Raw genomic sequence first — 20,411 nt, 5'->3', positions numbered from 1 at the left:
AAATTACTTTTCCTTACTACTGTACTGAATCCATCCCTCTCGCTGGGAACTGTCTGAGGCTGAACTGCACTCTTCTCAATAATGCTGTCATATCTGGCCTCAAGATGAACATCTTACCATACATCTTCTCAATCACAAATGCCAGAAACTTCAATCTCTAAAATGCTCCTTCTCTCCACCTCACTCCAGCTCATTTGCGACTGAAACCCCTTACCCATGTCTGTGTTGCCTTAACCATGACGATTCCAAAAGAGAACGCTGTATTCTCCGCCTTATCAAGAATCTGCTCCCACGATGGGAAATATCCCCTCAGCATTTATCCTGTCAACTCCCTGAAGAATCCTATATTTTTAATTAGATCATCTCTCATTCTTCAAAAATCTAGTTAGTAGGTTCTAAACCTGTTTAGTCTTAGCTTAAAAGATAATCCCTCCAAACCAATGATCATCCTAGTTCATCTTCTCTGAAGTGCCTCCAATGAAGTGATATATTTGCTTGAATAAGTGGACCAAAAAAGCTGCTTACATTCCTCCAGATGTGGTCTTAAGGGCAATTTGTACATTTGTCCTAAGACATATATTCCAAACTCTTATACTGCAAACACCTTGACATAAGGGATAACTTCCCATTACCCTTCCTGATTACCTGTTGCAACTGTATGCTCGCTTCGTGTTTCCTGCACAATTATTCCTGAGTCCCTTTGTGTTGCAGTTTTCCACAGTTTTTACCTTTTCAATAACACTGTGTTCTTTGGTTGTCTCCTCAAAAAATGAACAACTTCACATTTTCCCGCATTATACTCCATTTGCCAACTTGTCGCCCATTTATCAATTTCTCTCCATAAACTGTAACCCTCATGAAACTTGACTGTTATCCCTTTTTTATGAAATCCTCCCTCATTCTTCTAATCTTTTCGTTGGGAACACTGGGCAACACGACATATACGTAATTGCTACCTTTTTAATGGGCATTCTTTCGAATGACTGGGAGAAGCTTACTGTCCATTGTTCAGAATCGAGACAACTTATCCATCAAGCTGCGTTAGCTTTTCCGGCCCAAAGTCTCATTGTGGCAGTGCAGCAGCACGGAAGGAAAGAAAAGGAAACGAATCCTGCTGTCTGCATCTCACTAACTCTTGGCCATTCTTTGCCATGTGTCAAAGACCTGCTGATCTGTTCAGTGACATGAAGTCCCAAGGTGGAAACTCCCAGAAACCCAAATAGTTTTCCCCCTGAATTCACTGCTGACCTCCACAAGGGATAATGTGTAGCAGGGACAATGCACAGTTATCCTCGGCCAGGAGGAGGAGATGTTGTGAATTTCTACCCTGGACTGACAGTTATGGATTTTATGAATTTGTGTTACAGGATATTACAAGTGGACTTTCAGGTGGGAATCTCAATAATTGTAACACCAAACTCTGACAGAATTACTCAGTTCATCAGGACCTGGATATTCGCATTGTGTGTGAGTATTGTGTTCCTGCTCATTCCCATTTGCCGTGTAAAATTTCTCTCTTAAATCACCCCATTCTCTCAATAGATCTTCCCTAAAACTTTCAATATGTGTCCTGTAATCCTTTTTATGATCAGTTGATGAGTATACGTTTTATCATCCATATGTATATCTTTTGTAAACACCTCTATCAAAGGTCCCCTCAAATTCCTTTGTTACAAGGAGAACAATCTCAGTTTCCCCAAACACCTGATTCCCCAATGACTGTTTGCTGTCTATAAGGCACTCATCCGGATTGTGTTGGAACATTTTCCACTTACCCGCATCAGTGCAGCCCCAACAATATTAAAGAAACTGAACATCCTCCAGATGAAGCACTGTGTCAGAGTGGTGTCCCATCCACCACATTCAACATGCCCCTCTTCACCACTAAGGCACAGTAGCATCACTGTGCCAAAGGTAAAGTCACCATTGTCCTACCTGACCATAGGGCTGGTTTAACCTGAAGATTACCACACCCCAGGCGAGGGGAAAGGTTGGAAAGGAGAGTCCATCTATTGTAGATGGATATTCTCGATATGTACCAGCAACGCCCAAGTCACATGAAAGAATAATGTCAAAAACAGCCCTAACCATGCAACTAAAAACCCTCTTCCTACAAATCATTCTGTTAAATCTCCTCTGCCCCCTATCAGGGACCCTCCCATCCTTCACAATGTGTGGGTGATCTTTGGTTTGCACAGACTCAGCTCGTCTCTGTTCCTGTCTGTGATGTTATCATGCTGTGACAATTGCTCTGAACCTCACTGTCTGTAAGGTGGTAGACACAGAGATCCTCATAACATTTAAGACATATTTAGATGCACACTTGTGATGCCACCGCAGACAAGTCTATGGGCCAAGTGCTGGAAATTTAGATTAGAATAGTTAGGTGGTGGTTTTTAACCGGCACAGGCTGGATGGGCCACAGAGCCTTTTTTTGTACTGTAGACCTCCGAGACACTTCACATAGGAAGATGCCAAGCAATATTTCAAGCCAGTTCAGAAAAGGAGATATTAGAATAAATGACTCATGATTGGTCAATGTTTTCAGGAGAAAAGTGAGGTATAGAGATGAAGCGGTTTACCAGGATATTCTGGAGCGTGAAGCCCAGGAAATTGAAAGTGCCGCCATCAAGTGGAGGAGTAAAAATGGGGTATCATCATAAGCATTGTATTAGAGGAAAGCACATCATTGAGATTTGTGAGGCTGGAGGATATTAGAGACAGGAAGGGTTCTGAGAGTGGAGAAGATTACTAAAATAGGGAAAAGTGTGAGGTTGGAGGAGGTTACAGAAATGGTGAGGATTGTGAGGCTGGATTGGATTTCAAACAAAGGGAGCTTTGTGAGGGTAAAGACAATTACAGAGCTAAGGAAGTTTATATGGGCTGGAGGAATTTACAGAGATAGGAGGGTGTTGAGGCTGGAGGAGATTACAGAGATAAGGCGGTTTGTGAGACTGGGGGAATCTAAATATGGACAGATGGTGAGAGTTCTGAGGCTAGGGGGAGATTCCAACGACAGGCAGGTCGTGAATCTGGAGACGGATTCCAGCGATGTGGAGGGTGGTGAGGCTCGAGGGTGATGCCTGCAATAGTGCAGGTAGTGAGGCTCAAGGGTCATTCTCATAATAGGGAGGGTAGTGAGGTTTGAGGTATGATTCCTGCGATAGGAAGGGTGGTGAGGCTCCAGGGTGGATTATCGTCTAAACAGCACAGTGGTGTACTTACAGCACATGGAGTTCACCACCACTTCCTCCAAATCAAATAAAAATGGGCAATCAATATTAGTCTGGGCAGCAAAGACCACATCCCATAAGTAAATTAAAATTATGATGGGTTTCTGGTTTGGAGAGAGCTAGCAGAAGCTCAGATAATTCTCCTTGGGGCTGATTAGCAATGATTTAGTCGAGTAGTAGATTTGTTTCCAGGATAGTAGTTTGCAGAGAAAGAAAAATTATTAACATTGTGGCAACGTTTGGTAACCGCAGAATACAACATTCAGATAATTGGCAAATAATGCAGGGTGAAAATGTGAAGATTACTTGACTCAGCAAGATCCCAGGATTTGGAACAGTCTGAATGGCAGCTGGATGCAGATTCAGCAGTTATTCTCAAAAGAGATTTGAGATTTTAACTTTTCAAGGAATGATTAAGAGGGCCGTGGACAAATGGCAGGGGAATTGGGTTAGATTTGCAGCACCTCGAGAGTGAGAGTAAAGCCTTTGACAGGGTTCCATATGGTAGACTAACTAGTAAAGTTAGATCACATGTGATTCAGGAAGAGCTTGCTAATTGGAAACAAAATTGGCTTAGTTGTGGAAGAGAGCATGTTGCTGGAGGATTTTTCAGAGTGGAGTTCTGTGACCAGCGGTGTTCCACAGCAATCGGTATAGGGTCCACTTTTGTTTCTCATTTATATTAATGATTTGGATGAGAATTTAAGGGACAAGATTAGTAAGTTTGCAGATGATACTAGAATTGGTGGTATAGTGGTTAGTGAAGGTTATCTAAGATGACAGCGAGATCTTGATCAATTGGGTCAATGGGTTGAGGAGTGGAAGATGAAGTTCAATTTGAATAAATGCGAGATATTGTATTTTGGTAAAATGAACAAGGGTAGGACTTGCACAATTGATGGTTGCACCCTGGGTAGTGTTGTGGAACAGAGAAATGCTGAGATTCAGGTACATAATTCTTCGAAGTTTATGTAGACAGGTAGACAGGGTGGTTAATAAGTTGTTTAGCACACTTGCCTTCATTGCTCAGACCTTTGAGTACAGGAGTTGGGATGTTATGTTGAGGTTGTACAGGACGTTGGTGAGGCTTCATTTGAGGTATTGTGTGCAGTTCTGGTCGCCCTGTTACAGGAAGGATATTATCATTAAACTGGAGACAGTTCAGAAAAGACTTGCTGGGATGTTGCCAGGAATGGAGGGTTTGATTATCAAAATAGACTGCCAAAGCTAGGACTTTTCTCACTGGAGCATCGGAGGTTAAGGGGTGACCTAACAGAGGTTTATAAAATCATGAGGTGCACAGAATATGTGAATAGCAAGGGTTTTTTTCCCTAGGTTGGGGGATTTCAAGACAAGGGGACATATGTGTAAGGTGAGAGGAGAAAGACATATGAAAAAAAGACATGAGGGACAATTTTTTTTTACAGTGGTTCATGTATGGAACCAACTTTCAGAGGAGGTGGTGGATGCAGGTACAGTCGCACTGTTTAAAAGACATTTGAATAAATACATGTCTAAGAAAGGTTTAGAGGGATGTGTGCCGGATGCAGGCAGATGGGATTAGTTTAAATGTAAAACTTATATATTTAATATAAATTTCAGAGTTCTAAATTGGAGTAAGGTCAACTTTGACGGTATTGGGCAAGAACTTCCAAAAGATGATCGGGAGAGGCAATTCACAGGTAAAGGGATGCTTGGAAAGTGGGAGGCCTTCAAAAATAAAATAAGGAGAGTCCAGAGACAGTATATTCCTGTTCATGTGAAGGGCAAGGCTGGTAAGTGTAGGGGATACTGGATGACTCGAGAAATTGTGGCTCTGGTCAAGAAAAAGAAGGCAGCACATGCCAGGTATTGACAGCAGGAATTGGGTCAATCCCTCAAAGTATAAGGGCAGTAGGAGTATACTCGAGGGAAATCAGGACGGTGAAAAGGAGATATGAGCTATCTTTGGCAAATAGGGTTAAGGGGAATCCCAAGAGATTCTGAAACTACATTTAGGACAAAAAAGCAACGAGGGAGAAAATAGGGCCCCTTTAAAGATCAACAAGGCAGTCTCTGAGTGGAACTGCAGGCTGAGATCGTAAATGAGTATTTCGCATTAGTATTTACTGCAGAGAAGGATATGGAAGCTGGAGAACTTGGAGACATAAATATGAGTCATAAAAAGTGTCCATATTACAGAGGACCACGTGGTGGACGTCTTAAAATGCATAAAGGTGGATAGGTCCCTTGCACCTGATCAGGAGTTATCCACAAACTCTGGGGGAAGCTAGGGGAGTAATTGCTGGGCCCCTTGCTGAGATATTTGTATCACTGATAGACACCGGTGAGGTGCCAGAAGACTGCGTGGCTAATGTGGTGCCATTCTTTAAGGAAAAGCCAGGGAACTATCAGCCAGTGAGCCTGATGTCAGTGGTGAGTAAATTGTTGGAGGGGATTCTGAGGGACAGGATTTGCATGTATTTGGAAAAGCAAGGACTGATTAGGGATAGTCAACATGGCTTTGTGAGTGGGAAATCTTGTCTCACTAACTTGATTGAGTTTTTTGAAGAAGTGACAAAGAAGATTGATGAAGGCAAAGCTGTGGACATTGTCTATATGGCCTTCAGCAAGGCATTCACCAAAGCTCCACATGATAGACTGGTTAGCAAGATTAGATCAAATGGAATCCAGGGAGAGTTAGGTATTTGAAACAAAATTGGCTTGAAGGTAGAAGACAGCATCATGGTGGAGGATTGTTTTTTTCAGTCTGGAGGACTATGAACAGCAGTGTGCTGCAAGGATCAGTGCTGGGTCCACTGCTTTTTGTCATTGATATAAATCATTTGGAATGAGTATTGGAGGAATGGTTCGTAAGTTTGCAGATGACACTAAAATTGTTGGTGTAGTACCCAGCAAAGAAGATTACCTCCAAGTACAATGGGAACGTAATCAGATGGGTCGATGGGCCAAGGAGTGACAGAAATAAGTTTAGTTTAGATAAGTGTGAGATATTGCGTTTTGGTAATGAAAATCAGGGCAGGACTTAAACACTTAACAGTCCCCAGGGCCTCATTGTTACGCAACAGAGACTCCTTGGGGTGCAGGTGTACAGTTCCTTGAAGGTGGATTGCAGGTACAGAAGGTAGTGAAAATGATGTTTGCTATGCTTGCATTTATTGGTCAGTGCATTGAGTATAGGAGTTGGGAGGTCATGTTATAGACTGATGTTACTAATCCCTGCTCAATTACAGGTGCTGGTATTGTGGATAAAATGTTAATAACAGTTGTGTATCTGTAAGGTAGAGCTTGGAAATAGTCATATTGTCACCATACATCGACACAGTCACACTGACTAAAGGCTATCCACCTGCACAGTATGTGAAAAGGGATTTCCTGGTTCATCAGGACTGGTTAACTACCAGCAAATTTCTGAGTAAGTGTTAATTGATTTTGAATTCTGCTGTTAGCTATATCCAAACCATGTTTTTTCGGCTTGTTTCTGGAGATCATAGAATCCCTCCAATGTGAAAGCAGACCATTTGGCCCATCACGAAGAGTGTCCTACCCAGTCTCAGTAACACTGCATTTAACATGGCTAATCCACATAGTCTGCACATACCCGGGCACTATGGGCAATTTAGCACAGCCAATCCACCCTAACCTGCACAGCTTTAGACTGGCAGGAAACCAGAGCACCTGGAGGAAACCTGCACAGACACAGAGACTGTGCGAACTGCATTTAGACAGCAGCCTGAGGCTAGAATCAAATGCAGAAATAGAAACAGTAAACATCCATTCAGCCCTTTGACCTTGTTCCTCCTGTCATCTACGTCAGTTCTACCTTCTCAAATTATCCCCATTTCCCTCATTGCTGATGTACAAAAATCTAACACTGCCTGATTTGGAAACCCGCGATGACCAAGAATCTACAGCTCCCTGGAATAGAGAATTCCACAGATTTACAGTGATGTGAGTGAAGAAATTGCTCCTCACCTCAATCTGAAATGGTCACACCCTTATTCTGAGACAATTACCCCATGTCCGAGATTTCCCAGCCAGAGGAAACATTTACTCAGCATTGTTCCTATCAAGCATCTTCCAAAAAAAAAGATAATTCAATGAGATCACTTCTATTTCTCTATATCCTACAGGTTGGTCATCAGTTAGTTCAGTTGGCTGGACGGCTGATTTATGATGTGGAGTGGTACCAACAGTGTGGGTTCAATTCCTTCACCAGCTGAGGTGACCATGAAGGACTGTCCTTCTTGACTTCTTCCCTTGCCTGACTCTCAGGTTAGCCACCACCATTTGTCTGTCTCGAATGAGAGACAGCCTGGTTGTCCAGTAGCACTATGGTGACTTTGATTTTATCCCACAGAATATAAGCCCTGTTTACTCAATTTCTTCTGCTCAGAAATCCCCTCTTCCCAGGAGCCAGTCTGGAGAACCTTTGTTACACTCACTCTAGATCATTCATATTAGTTCAGTCATCAGAAACTGCTCACAGTCCTCTAGGGCAGACCTCACTCCTGAAAACTGCTCACAGTCCTCTAGGGCAGACCTCACTCCTGAAAACTGCTCGCAGTCCTCCAGGGCAGATCTCACCAGAGGAACCTGCTCGCAGTCCTCCAGGGGAGTTCACTCTCGTTCTTCAAAGCCCTTTGTAATAAAAGCTTACCTACCGTTCGCCATTTGTTGCTGCATCTTCTGTTACGTTCTGTCATATGTATCCAAGGACACCTGGTCCCTCTGGTGACGTTTCCACACTCAACATTCATGATTAAAATGTCAGGGGCAATAACTGTGTCACCCATTCTGTCCGAGAGCAGGTACTGGCAATGCTGTTCACATTTTGCTGTCTCTGGGCCTGACTTCTGTTTCTTCTCCTAGCCCATTTGTTTATTAACTTCTCATTATAGACAATGTTGCCTTGTACCATTATTGTGATGGACTTTGTCATTTCGTCACTCCAGCCTCCGAACTGCTTGCAAAAACATTATTCTTTCACAAACATGCTAGTTAGGAGCAAAGTCAGAAGTCAAACAATACCAGATTATAGTCCAACAGGTTCATTTACGTCAGAAGCTTTCAGACTGCTTGTTCCTTCATCAGGTGACTCCACCTGCAGAAGGACCAGCTCTCTGAAAGTTTGCGATTTCAAATAAACCTGTTGGACTATAATCTGGTGCCATGTGACTTCTGACTTTGTCCACCCCAGTCCATGATCGGCACTTCCATATCAAAGTTAGCGGTAGGAATTGGCCATTCGCCATCAAGCCTGCGCTCCACTCTCCTTTTCCGTGACACAGTCCTAGTTTATAAACTATTCAATACTAATATCATCCAGTTCAGGTAAAAGGTTAGCAACACGCATTTTTCACTAAATTTCTCTTCCAAAACTGTTTGTCTTGCTGAGTGTTTCCAACATTTTCTGTTTTGAGGCTGGATTTCCAACATTTGCAGAATCTTGAATTTTGGTTCACTGTGGATTGTCTGCTTAGACTGTCCCAATTAGGAGTACATGGAGCTGTGAAAGAATGAGACATCAGTGACTCACCCTATTCAACGAAAAAAAACTCAGTCAGGTACTCAATCAGGGGACTTTTAATCTTTACATCTGGATTCCAAACCACAAATTTTGCCTGCAAAATAAAGGTGATTTTCCTCCCTTGGGGTATGAAAGATGCTAGTATCTGACCTGTGCACAGAAAAATGTGCTGATCCCTGTCCTGGGGATGGTAAAGATGCTGGGAGCAATTGTACAAGAGTGCAAACTGGACTCAAAATCAGAAAGAAAAGTAAAATGCTGAGGATGCTGCAGATCAAAGTAAAACAGGAAGTGGTGTGGAAACTCCTCAGGTCTGGCATCTGTGGAGACAAACACAGAATTAATGTTTTGAGTTCAGAGTCAGCTGAACTTGAAATGATGAATCTGCTTCTCATTTCAGAGAGGGTGTTTTCGGTTCAGTAGGATAGACTAAAACAAGGCTGACTGTAAGAATCTGAGATGGAGTTGAATCCTTTGTTGAGCATGCTGCATTGCTCACATTTAGTGTGAAAAGCTCTATAATTGAGAAAATTATACATAGATCTCTTGAGACTGCATGGTGGCACAGTGGTCAGCACTGCTGCGTCACAGCACAGGGGACCTGGGTTTGATTCTAGCCTTGGGCGACTGTGTGGAGTTTGGACATTCTCCCTGTGTCTGCGTGGGTTTCCTCCAGGTGCTCCGGTTTCCTCCCACAGTCCAAAAATGTGCAAATTCGGTAGATTGACTATGCTAAATTGCCCATAGTGTCTTGTGTGTAAAATGCAGGGATAGGGTAGGGTGTGAGACTGGGTGGGATGCTCTTTAGAGGATTGGTGTGGACTCAATGGACTGAATGGCCATCTTCCACACTGCAGGGATTCTATGATGATCTCGATGGCCCTTTATTTGTTAGTTATGCCTGGTCAATATGTCTGCACACCTTTACAATTACGGATTCTATTGCTCTCCACAGACATGTTTCAACTTTTAATAGATATTTGTTTATTAGAAACAATGTAATCTTTCATTTTGTGGATAACAATCAAAGGAAAGTTTTAAATCCAAACAAAAGATTGGGATGAGTCATGTACTATATCCCTGATTGCATTTTCCCAATCTGCTATGAAACCTGGTGACCATTGTGACTCTGTCCAGGGGGAAATGCAGTCTATTCAGATCTTTACCTGGTGTCCATAGCAGTGACGGATCGCATGATGAATACATAAACCAAGACATTGTATGATTTCTAGTGTATATTTTCTATTTAGTCTGCTGTCCATCACTCCCCAGAGACCCAGATAACATTCTGGGGACCGAGGTTTGAATCCCACCATTCCAGATGGTGGAATTTGAGTTTAAAAAAAATCTGGAAATAAGAATCTAATGATGACCGTGAATCCATTGTCATTGTTGGAAAAACCCATCTGTTCACCTATGTCCTTTAGGGAAGGAAACTGCCATTCTTATCCAGTGATGTCATCATCCCATGAATGAATTTTTTAAAAATTAATTTAAAAAACTCCTGCAAATACATTTATCTCTGTCTTAATTTATTTGACAACTGACAGTTCAAACTGGTTGATAGTCACTTTCACTTTTCATCAAGTTGTGGCCATTTCACGGTTGAAACAAAAAAAAAATTGCATGAATGGAACCATAGTTGTTCTCGTAGGAACAATGCGTGCTCTGTTTGAAAAATACCTCATCTCACTTATGAACCAGATATCAAAGTTGACCATATCCCGATGCTGTGTACCATGAAAGTGAAATTCTTCACCATCTTATCGACTTGTGTTGCTATTTCAGGGAGCTATGGACTTGAACCTCCCAAACTGCATCACTTCAAACTAAACTTCAAATGCCATTTCTCTGCACAACATTCTAACTGATCTATATCTCATTTGAACTTGCCCCCCTCTCACATTAAATGCATGCCCCTTAGTATTAGACATTTCCACTCTGGGAAAAAGGTTCTGACTGTCAATTCCAGCTATGCATCTCATAATTTTGTAGACTTCTATGAAGTCTTCCTCGGCCTCCACTGCTCCAGAGAAAACAACCCGAGTTTTCCTAATGTCTCCTTATAGCTCATACCCTGTAATCCAAGCAGCATCCTAGTAAACCTCTTCTGCACCCTCTCCAAAGCCTCCATATCCTTCCTGTAACGTGGTGACCAGAACAGAACACAATACTGTAAGAGCAGCCTAACTAGTCTTATAAAGTTGCAACATTACATCTTGTACTCAGTATTCCTTTCTTCCTTGCACGAGTCTCTCCCTTGTCGAGTCCATGAGCTTCTGCACTTTCCCACGCAGCTCTTTCATTTACAGACTTTACCTCACAACATTACCCAATCCAGAGTCCAAGCCCTACAGCTTCGCCATATACTGCACTCTCCCCACATCAAAATCATGATGGCAGTGAACAATGACGACTTGTACTTCCACAACAACCCACTCCGTCACTAATATGTTGACTTTCCCAGTGATTCCACAATTAATGTCCACGCTTCATCCAAGCAGGCTGTCCCCACTGCCCAGTAGTGATTTCCCCAGCTTCACCAGGACTGCAGTGCCCCCCGAACATCTTGAGAATTTCATCAAATTGACCCCCAATGGTAGGAACGGACAGGGTCAGCTTGGATTGATGAACATAATTCAGGCTCAACAAATCTACTGGAGCATTTTGAGGATGTAACCAGTAGTGAGTGTGTCCACCTCTCTGTACAGTAGTGATACAGATTCCCTGATCCTGATTGCCCCAAATGGCTGACTGTGTCAAAGTCCCTGAGCTGATATCAAATGATTCCTTGGACATGTTGTGTCAGGATCTCCTGACTGAATCCTGTCTCCCTTGCCCTGACTGAGAACTGCTTCCCTGAGACTTTGAGACGTGACCATTTGGTTGAAACACATGCGTTTGTTGCCTCAGCTGCTGACCAGCCCTTGACTGTCTGCTGGTAACAACAATGATAAGCTGCCTGGCTTATGCCTGCGATAAACAACCAGGCAAGACAGGAGCACTGTGAAACATTAGGTTCTAGTTGAGACATCAAAGGGCAGAGATATTGTGCCAGTCCCTGAGCACAACACGTCTCAGGTGCTGAAAAGCTTGTAGAGTTCTTAGAGCAAGAATGTACTTTGTGGACAGGCAATTCTGCATCTTGATGTTAGCATTTTTATTTAACTCTGGCTCATTTCACTAGATCTGCAAATATCTATTGGTCTGGCTAATGTGAGAACTGGCTTTCGGAGTAATATGCCACTGACTTGGTCATTCGCAATTGTGTCCCACATCAGTGAATCGGTAATCTGATTAAACTCACAGGCCTTGACTTGAGAAAAATAAAGCAGTCACATGCACACCTGTTTGATTGGGTGTTCTTGCACTCAAATGAAAAATGTGCCTTGTATACGTCATATCCTTTCCTGGCTCACAGTGTTCCCAAAATCTCTCGTTCAATACATCCAAGTCATCGTCATCAAATTCAAAACTAGTGAATACTTCGATAGCTTTATCTTATTTTTTCTGAAATGCCATTTGCAATTAGGTAGTGTTGGCAGGCGATTTTCTTTTACTTCTGATGCCATGTGTGGATATTCGGGGATGGTGTTGGTGGGAAGGTGCGGCATGTACCAGGGATGAGGCGATAACATTCAGAGCAAGTGCTGAACATGCAGAAAAGGAGAGATTAACAGTTACCTTAGAATAAGCATATTTGGAGAAAGTTGGGTGAAAGTACTGAGAGAAAGCACTTTGGCGGCATGGTGGCTCAGTGGTTAGCACTGCTGCCTCACAGTGCCAGGACCCGGGTTCGATTCCAGCCTTGGACGACTGCCTGAGTGGAGTTTGCACATTCTCCCCGTGTCTGCGTGGGTTTCCTCCGGGTGCTCCCGTTTCCTCCCACAGTCCAAAGATGTGCAGGTTAGGTGGATTGGCCATGCTAAATTGCCTGTCGTGTTCAGGGAGGGGTAGATTAGGTGGGTTATAGGTCTGGCTGGGATGCTCTGAGAATCAGTGTGGACTTGTTGGGCCGAAGGGCCTGTTTCCACACTGTAGGGATTCTATGATATGGTTCCAGAGCGTTGAGCAGATGCTGGAGAATCTGAGATAACAAGGTGGGGAGCTGGATGAATACAGCAGGCCAAGCAGCATCAGAGGAGCAGGAAGGCTGACGTTTCAGGCCCGACCCTTCTTCAGAAATGGTTCTTCAAGTTTTGATCAGGCTTTTTTTAAAATTGGTTAAATGAGACTGCACCATTCCTGGAAACACTGCAATACCAGGACGATGCATGGAGTGGATGAAGCAAGCTCCTATTCCAACTCCCTGCTCCAAAAATCAGTTTAATATATGGTCCTTAAGTAAAGGACATATCAGATATTAAAGCTGATAAGAACAGAATTTTTTTTTTTTTTATTTAAAAAAATATACTTTATTCGTAGAAAATACAAAAAAATAAACACACTTTCACCTACCCGGTCATCCAAGCCGTCCCGGATTACCCTGGGGGTACGTACACCAACTAAAGGGAAAAAACAAAGGGAAAAAAAAGAAAAACTCCGGTGGTCATCACTACCGTAGTCATAGTTGGCCCCCTGACCAGTTGGAGGAGGCGCCAGCTGGGCCCAGTTTCTGAACAGGGCCCTAATACGGTACGGCCGAGGGGTCTTACACGGTGGTCTTTCCCCACCGCGCCTTGGCGGCGGCTGCCCCAAGCTTTAGTGCATCCCTCAACACGTAGTCCTGAACCTTGGAGTGCGCCAGTCTGCAACACTCGGTCGGGGTCAGTTCTTTCAACTGGAAGACCAGCAAGTTGCGGGCAGACCAAAGAGCGTCTTTCACCGCATTGATGGTCCTCCAGGCGCAGTTGATGTTGGTCTCGGTGTGCGTCCCGGGAAACAGCCCGTAGAGCACGGAGTCCCGTGTCACGGAGCTGCTCGGGACGAACCTCGACACAAACCACTGCATTCCCCTCCAGACCTCCTGCGCATAGGCGCACTCCAGAAGGAGGTGATAGACTGTCTCGTCACCCCCGCAGCCACCTCGAGGGCAGCGTGCAGTGGCGCAGAGAGCCCGGGCGTGCATGAATGATCTCACCGGCAGAGCCCCTCTCACCACCAGCCAAGCAATGTCCTGGTGCTTGTTAGAAAGTTCTGGCGATGAGGCATTCTGCCAAACGACTTTGGCAGTCTGCGAGGGGAACCACCCGACAGGATCCACCCTCTCCTTTTCCCGAAGGGTCTCAAGGATGCTACGTGCTGACCACTGCCTGACGGCCTTGTGGTCAAAGGTGTTTCCCTTCAAAAATTTCTCCACGAAGGACAGGTGGTACGGGACGGTCCAACTACTTGGAGCGTTCCGCGGCAGCGAGGCCAAGCCCATCCTTCGCAACACCGGGGACAGGTAGAACCTCAGTAGGTAGTGACACCTAGTGTTTGCGCACCGAGGATCTACGCACAGCTTGATGCAGCCGCACACAAAGGTAGCCATCAGGGCGAGGGTGGCGTTCGGCACGTCCTTCCCCCCGTTTTCCAGGTCCTTGTACATGGTGTCTCTGCGGACCCGGTCCATCCTCGACCCCCAAATGAAGTGGAAGATGGCCCGGGTAACCGCAGCGGCGCAAGTCCGGGGGATAGGCCAGGCCTGCGCCACGTACAACAGTACCGAAAGCCCCTCACACCTGACGACCAGGTTTTTACCCGCAATGGAGAGAGACCGGTGCACCCACCTGCCCAGCTTCTGCCGCAGCTTCGAGATGCGCTCCTCCCAAGTTTTAGTGCACGCCCCAGCTCCTCCAAACCAGACACCCAGCACCTTCAGGTAGTCTGTCCTGATGGTGAAGGGGATGAAGGAGCGGTCATCCCAGTTGCCAAAGAACATGGCCTCGCTCTTACCCCTATTGACTTTGGCACCCGAGGCCAGTTCGAACTGGCCGCAGATGTCCAACAGCCTACTCACCGACCGGCGATCGGTGCAGAAGACGGCGACGTCGTCCATGTACAGGGAGGTCTTGACCTGCAGGCCTCCGCTGCCTGGGATCGTCACCCCCTTCAGGCTCACGTCCTTCCTGATGGACGCGGCGAAGGGCTCCATACAACACACGAATAAGGCAGGAGAGAGTGGGCAGCCCTGCCTGACTCCAGATCTGACAGGGAAACTGTCGGATTCCCACCCATTGATCGAGACTGCACTAACAATGTTGGTGTAGAGCAGTCGGATCCAATTGCAGATCCCCTCCCCAAACCCCAATTTGGAGAAGACGTCCCTCATGTATACATGAGAGACCCTGTCAAAGGCCTTCTCCTGGTCCAGGCTGACGAGGCAGGCGTCCACCCCCCTGTCCTGCACGTAGGCGATCGTATCCCTGACGAGCGCGAGGCTCTCAGCGATCTTCCTGCCCGGCACAGCACAGGTTTGGTCAGGGTGAATCACCGACTCCAGAACAGACCTGACCCGGTTGGCTACGACCTTGGCCAGGATCTTGTAGTCCACATTCAGCAACGAAATAGGTCGCCAATTCTTAATTTCTTCCCTCTCCCCCTTCCGCTTGTAAATGAGGGTAATGATGCCCTTCCTCATGGACTTGCACATTTCCCCTGCCCGAAGCGCACTGTCGTACACCTCCAGCAGGTCCTGGCCAACCAAGTCCCACAGAGCGGAATACAACTCCACCGGTAGGCCATCGCTCCCGGGAGTCTTGTTCCTCTCAAAGGATCTGAGGGCTCTGGTAAGCTCGTCCAGGGATAGCGGCTGGTCCAGCCCCTCCCGCGTGCCGTCGTCCAAGACCTCCGTGATAGACGACAGGAACGACTCGGAGGCCATGCTGTCCGTGGGCTTCGCGTCGTACAGTCCGGCATAAAAGGATCTGCTGATCCTCAAAACGTCGGACCGAGACGACGTTACCGAGCCATCGTCTTCCTTCAACCTGCTAAGCACAGAGTTCTCTTTGTGCACCTTCTGAAAGAAGAAACGCGAGCACATCTCGTCCTGCTCCACGGAGCGGACTCTGGACCGGAAAATTATCCTGGAGGCCTCCGCGGCGAAGAGCGAGGCTTGCTGACCCTTCACCTCGCGGAGATCCTCCGTGACATCAACCCCCATCGACTGCAGAAGGAGCAGGTTCTGCATCCTTTTCTGGAGCCGCGACAGCTTTCCCCGCCTCTCTCTCGCCTTCCGAACACCCTTGAGGACAAAGAACCTCTTGATGTTTCCTTTGACCGTCTCCCACCAGTCGCCCGGAGACTCAAAGAGGGGTTTCACGGTTCTCCAACCGGCATACTCCCTCTTGAGCTCCTCGATGTTCTCTGGGGTCAACAGAGTCGTATTGAGCTTCCACGTTCCCTTGCCGGCCTGCTGGTCGTCCTGTAGGTGACAGTCGGCCAGCAGGAGGCAGTGGTCAGAGAAGAACACCGGCTCGACGCCGGTGGACCTGACCGAGAACGCTCGGGACACAAACAGGAAATCTATCCTTGAGCGGATAGACCCGTCCGGCCGCGACCAGGTGTATCTCCGCTGCGCTCCGTCTGCAGGGGTGCTGAAGACGTCGAGCAGTTTGGCGTCCTTCACCGAGTCTATCAGTAATCTGGACGTGACATCCAGTTTACTACCCCCAGCCGCTATCCCCGCGCCGGATCTTCCATCTGCATCTATGATGCAGTTGAAGTCTCCGGCGAGGATGACCGGTCTGGACGTAGCCAGCAGGGGTGGAAGCCGCTGCAGGACGGCCAACCGCTCACTCCGTACCGTTGGGGCGTACACATTGATCAGCCTCAGGGGAGCGTTTTTATAGGTGACATCCGCCAGCAGGAGGCACCCCCCCACCACCTCCTGAACTTGGGAGATGGTGAAGTTGCTTCCCCGCAGCAGAATAGCCAGGCTGGAGGAGCGACAGTCATTACCCCCCGACCAAATCGAAGGCCCACGGGTCCAGGCGCCCGACCATTTCCCGTACCTGCTGAGGTGCGGTATCCCACACTCCAGCAGGAACAGGAGATCCGCCTTGATGTCGGTCAGGTAGGCCAACGTGGACACACATCGCCCGGTAGATTTGACACTCCGGACGTTAATGCTCGCAATCCGTACCCCCATTGAGAGTAGTTACCGCGGTGCCCTCCCTGGGTCCATTTACCGCAAGGTCCAGCCCGTGTGCCAGTCCCTGTATCCCTATTGTGCGGGCGAGCTGTTGGACACTCCCGGGGCTAAGGAAGCCGTCTGTGCCGCATTCTGGGTCGCTGTCTCTGTCCGGCGTCGCTGGAGCAGGAACAGAGGCAGGAACATCCGGCTCTGGGTCAGGCTGGGGGAGTGCTGTTTCTTGCTCCCCTCTTGAAGCTCCACTACTCCCAGCCGTCCGGGGCTCTGGCGCGGGGGGACCCGCCAGGGCCCCAGCAGCGGGTGGCCGGGTGCTGGCAGGAGCCTCTGGATGACCACTGTCACCGGGCAGTGGGGCACTGCTTTCCTTCTCCCCGGCGACTTTCATCCTCTGCTTTGGGTGGCCCGCCTCCGAGTCCCCTTCGTCGGAGGAGCTCTTGTAGCCCCCCTGCAGCTGCCTCTTCCCGCTTGGCGGTTGCGGTGCGGCGGCCCGCCGGCGTGTTTTTCTCTTTGCCTTTTTTACCGTCGTCCACTCCCCTGGGTCGCCCGTCGCCTCCTCCTCCATAGACTCAGGGGGCAGGGGAGTCTGCAGGGCTGACCCACCGGCCTTCAGTCCCTCCTGCGGGGCTTGGACCTCCTGCGCACTTGGGGTTTCCGTATCCTTGCAGGGATCTGGTGTCTTCCTCTCGTCTGGGGGGGTTTGCCCCGCATTGCCCCTGCTCGTGACCTGGGCATAGGTGGTCCCCCGCCGTGGGCAAGCCTTGTAAAGGTGGCCCATCTCCCCACAAAGGTTGCAGCTCTTCTCTTTTGGGCAATCCTTTGCGAGGTGCCCCTCCTCCCTGCAGTTCCTGCACAGGGTTGCCTTACAGTCCGCCGCCATGTGCCCTGACCGCCCACAGGTGTGGCAGACTTTGGGCTGCCCAGCGTAGCTCAGGTAGCCCCTGCTCCCGCCGATTGCGAAGCTGGATGGTGGATGGAGGATGTTGCCCCCCTCGCCTGTCCGCAGCGTCACCTTGACCTGCCTCTTACTGGTCCATATCCCGAAGGGGTCCATAACGTCATTACAGTCCCCTTCCACCTTCACGTACCTTCCAAGGAAGGTCAGAACATCGGCCGCCGGCACATGCGGATTGTACATGTGGACCGTAAGCATACGACTCCTCTGCACTGGCAGCACAAACAGCGGGATGGCGGTCAGGACAGAGAGGGGACCCTCACCTCCTTTATCCTCGAATACCTTCAGGAGGCGCTCGCACAAGTTCGCACTCCTGAAGGTCACGTCGAAGAATCCACCACCGGGGAAGTCCTGCAGGCAGTAGATGTCCGCCGCGACAAAACCACAGCAGTCCAGCAGGACCCTCTTCACAAAGAAGGTGCGGTCCACCGGCACTCCTTCATCCACCTTCTTCACCGTCACTCGTACGGTATTTCAGACCCCCTGTCCCGGGGCACGAGCGCTCACTGTCGCCATTGCTGTAGGTCAGCTGCTCCCCTGAATCAGCATTAGGCCGAAGCCAGCCTGCAGATCCACCAATTGCAGGGGTACACAGCCAACCCGACGTCCTCCTTCCACTCCCGTCCCGGTCGCTCTATCCTCTTCTCGGTCCACGTTGATAAGAACAGGAAACTACACTTGGTCTGAGCCGATAGGCCGAGAAGCGATGCTGCTATAATGCTGGACTACCTTAGGTCCCAGTTACTTCCCATATTTTCCATCAGCCTGACTGTGTGCAAAGACTTGTGAAGCACTGCTGACAGTTTTTACTTTTGTTCTAGTACTCCTGAGCTTCCTAACCAGGGCAAACAATCAGTTTACACCAGCGCTTTTTCATCCTCTTTTCTGTAAAACTGCTTCGTAGTGAATGTAGATCATTGGAAATGTACCAATCAGATGAGGTAGGGCGGAGCTTCTTCAACCAGCTCCACGACGAGCGGAGGGTCAGTGAGATTGCAGTGACAATCGGTACAGAACTGCACACTCAGAGAATGACCCAGCACAGAGGAAGGTACTTCAGCCTGTCATTGTCTGCATCAGCTGTCTGTACAGGCAACTTCACCAGTCCCACCCGCCATGTAAATCTCTCATCATTCAACTCTCTCCTGAGGGCCACGAATGATTCTGCTTCCAGCGCCCTCTCAGGCAGTGCACAGCCGGCAGTAACCACTCGCTGAGGATGGTGGGTCTACCTCCCTCGATAAATGTGACTCTTCGTTACAAAAAAGGCGAATCACCACCCCCGCCCCCCAAACCCATCCCACCCCGTCTATTTCTTTGGAATGTGCAACTGCCTGCAGTGTCAATGTGCCTGCAGTTGTTAAAAGGGTCTGATTTTGTGCTGTTCTATTCTGCGAACTAAACAAACTGAACTGTTAGCAATGCAAAAAATGCCTGCCTCTTCCCAAATCAAATCAAAGCAAATACTTGAAACAAATTCTAATTCTGCTCGAGTAATGTCACTGTCAGGAAGTACTGGGACACAATTATGAACAGAATTTCTTAGACTAATCCATCTGTCCTGGAATATATGAACTCTGATCCCCAAACCACTCCAACATCCCCAACACCACTCCCCTCCCTTCATGGAAATGAACAGCATGATGGTGGATATTAAGTTCAGTACATTGAATAAGTCACGAATCGTTTAGCTTCGACTCCAAACATTCCAATTATAATCTGGTAATTTAGAATTGCAAATTAAGATTCAAGAGCCATAGAGATGTAAAGGATGGAAACAGACTGATTGCTGCCACTTGTCTATTCGAAACAGATATCCTAAATTATTTTAGTCCCATTTGCCAGCATTTGGCCCATATCCCTCTATAACCTTTCTATTCATTTACCAATCCTGATGCCTTTGAAGAGTTGCGATTGTACCACCTCCTCCATACATGCAGCACTATTCTCTACATGTAAAACTGCCCCTCAGGTCCCTTTTAAATCTTTCGCCTCTCAACTTAAACCCATGCTCTCAGGTTTGGATTCCTTTCCCTGAGGAAAAGATCTTGGCAATTCACCCTATCCAAGCCCCTCATGATTTTATAAACCTCTGTAAGGTCACGCCTCAGCCTACGATGTTCCAGGGAAAACAGCCCCAACCTATTCAGCCTCCTCTGTCTATAGCTCAAACCATTCAATCCGAACACCATCCTTGTAAATCTTTTTCTGAAACCTTTCAGTTTAACAACTTTCCTATAGCAGGGAGATTATAACTGAATGCAGTATTCTAAAAGTGGCAATGTTCTGTACATCTGCATCGTAATGCCCAAACTCCTATACTCAATACATTGATCAATAAAAGCAAGCATGCCAAATGCCTTCTTCGCCACCCTGTCTAACTGTGACTCCACTTTCAAGGAACTATGCATCTGCACCCCAATGTCTCTGTTTGGTGACACTCCCCAAGGCCCTACCATTAACTTATAAGTCCTGCCCTAGTTTGCCTTACCAAATCGCAACACCTCACATTTATCTAAATTAAACTCTATCTGCCACTCCTCGGCCCATTGGCCCATCTGATCAAGGTCCCATTGTATTCTGAGATAACATTCTTCACTGTCCACGACAACATGAATTTTG

At 47.3% G+C, this 20,411-nt stretch overlaps 1 long non-coding RNA gene and 1 other non-coding gene across 2 annotated transcripts; one reads left to right on the top strand and one right to left on the bottom strand.

Moving 5' to 3' along the window:
• Positions 1 to 786: 786 nt before the first annotated feature.
• Positions 787 to 9,990, top strand: LOC125484196. Its single transcript, XR_007263037.1, has 2 exons — positions 787 to 1,467; positions 6,519 to 9,990. It is a non-coding gene; the product is annotated as an uncharacterized LOC125484196 (long non-coding RNA).
• Positions 9,991 to 12,992: 3,002 nt separating this feature from the next.
• Positions 12,993 to 13,175, bottom strand: LOC125484297. Its single transcript, XR_007263137.1, has one exon. It is a non-coding gene; the product is annotated as a U2 spliceosomal RNA (small nuclear RNA).
• Positions 13,176 to 20,411: the final 7,236 nt, after the last annotated feature.

Source organism: Rhincodon typus, chromosome 10 (genome assembly GCF_021869965.1).
Source record: "Rhincodon typus isolate 14 chromosome 10, sRhiTyp1.1, whole genome shotgun sequence".
In the NCBI taxonomy this organism is placed as follows: Eukaryota; Metazoa; Chordata; class Chondrichthyes; order Orectolobiformes; family Rhincodontidae; genus Rhincodon; species Rhincodon typus.
Note: the sequence above shows the minus strand (reverse complement) of the source record. Positions and strands in the feature narration are given on the sequence as shown.